Genomic DNA, 2,080 nt, shown 5'->3' on the forward strand with positions numbered 1-2,080 from the left:
CAGAGCTCTCATGACTCAGCTACAAAGGAAAGCAAAGGAGCCCAGATGTGGTCCAGGCGCGTATCTGTGATCCCCGGAGGTGAAGGCAGGAAGATCAGGACCAAGGTCATCCTTGGCTACATAGCAAGATGGAGGCCAGCCTGGGCTACACAAGACCTTGCTTCAAATCAAATACAATGGTACCCAAGGAGGGAAGGTGTAAGGAATGGAAGCCAGATATGACGGTACACACTTTAATTCCAGTACTTGGGAGGTTGAAGAAGAAAGGTCGTGAGTTCAAGATCATCCTTGGCTACAGAGTAAGTTGGCAGTCAGTCTGGAACATGTGAGACTCTGTCTCAAAGAAAGAAGAAAACAGTGGGAGAAGATGGATGGTTTTTTCCTCCAGATCTTTTTGTTCACCCAGCCCAACCTTAAAATGCAGAAAAGGAGGAAGAGGGAGTGTTTCCCAACATTATTTTACTTTTATGTCTTTAGTAGACCAACCATGGCAGTTTATGACCCAAACGCAAATATTTCTTTTAAGTTACTAGATGAACTCAGTCAATACAAATAGGAAAGGGGCTGCGAAATAAATAATGCATATATTTTAAACTTTCCCCTCTGATTCTAATTTTTTCAGGTTTCCCCCTCATGACTGAAGTTTCTGGAACGTGTGCCTGTCCCCATCCCGTCCCACCCCTCCCTGAGCTTTAAGGAAGGAATGCCACACACAAAGGTCACCATCTGGTCAGTGGAAAGTTTCTGATATGGTGGCAGCGCCATCTCTGGGACTTCAGACCTGTGAGTTCTGGCTGTCAGCCATTTTTGGTAACCAAAGATTGTCAGAGTGGTGACGGAGGACAAAGTGAGCTGTATGAGCACAGACAACATGCATGCTCATGAAGGTGACAGAGGACCAGAAGCTGGACATGCAGAGTGGGCTATCGCTCTGCTGGTGCACGCGCAAGGAACACCAAGGCAAGATCGGGAGGTGTTGGGATCCTCTAGCTCCCACTTCCGGTGAACGTTAGGTGGTGTTTGGAGGATGCAACTAAGCTCTTTAGGATTCTATGTTCTTCCAACGCAACTAGCTCAGGCTATTCCATTGGTCAGGGCAATGAAAATAACCCAATGGGGTGGTTCATTTCTGTAATCCTAGTATTGGGGAGGGTGGAGGCAGGAGGATCAGAAATTCAAGGTCAACCTTGCTACTTTGGAAACTCAAGGCCAACCTGAGCTGCCTGAAACTTGATCTTAAAATCAGACAGGTCCAACATTGTCACTCAGGGGTTAAGGCACTTGCCATCACAGCTGATGGCCTGAGTTTGGTTCTCAGGGGCCCACACGATGGGAGGAGTGACTCCCACAAGGTGCTCTCTGACCTCCATTCGCACCGTGGCACGTGTGCTTCTGCACACACCTATTTGTCCACAAATGTAAGTAAGTGATGTAATAAATACTAAAACCAAAGGAATATGGAGGGGCTGGAGAGATGGCTCAGTGGGTCAAGTGCTTGCCCCAGAGGTGTGAGAGTCAAAAGTGTGAAGTATTGCCGAAAGTTCCTTCCCTGGGAGAGATGTAAACATCTACTTGCCCTCCTAAGGTCCCAAAGACAAGCCAGCCAAGGAAGGAGACAGGATTCCAGCGTTCACGTGGGGACCAGCGAGTCTCTCGCGCTTCCTTACACAGCAGTGGAGGTTATGAACAGGAGTGTGCGTCACCTGAAGGCAGCTACCCTGGAAGGTCTGCACCACGCGTGGATGAAGCCTCCCCAGGGATGTATAGATGGAGCACCCCTCCCCAAGTCCTTCCCAGACTGCATTCTTCCAGCAAGGTGAGAGGAGAGAGCTGACCTCCACACCAGTGCCCTGGCCCTCAAGCCCCTCTCCTCCACAATATTAACAAATAAATACGTTTTCTTTTTTCCGAGACAGGGCTTCTCTGTGTAGCCCTGGCTGTCCTGGAACTCGCTTTGTAGACCAGGCTGGCCTCGAACTCACTGAGATCCTCCTGCCTCTGCTTCCTAGTGCTGAGATTAAAGGCATGCGCCACCACTGCCCAACTATAAATACCTCTTAAAACACGCTGAGTGGCCATA

This window comes from Microtus ochrogaster, unplaced genomic scaffold (assembly GCF_000317375.1).
Source record: "Microtus ochrogaster isolate Prairie Vole_2 unplaced genomic scaffold, MicOch1.0 UNK109, whole genome shotgun sequence".
In the NCBI taxonomy this organism is placed as follows: Eukaryota; Metazoa; Chordata; class Mammalia; order Rodentia; family Cricetidae; genus Microtus; species Microtus ochrogaster.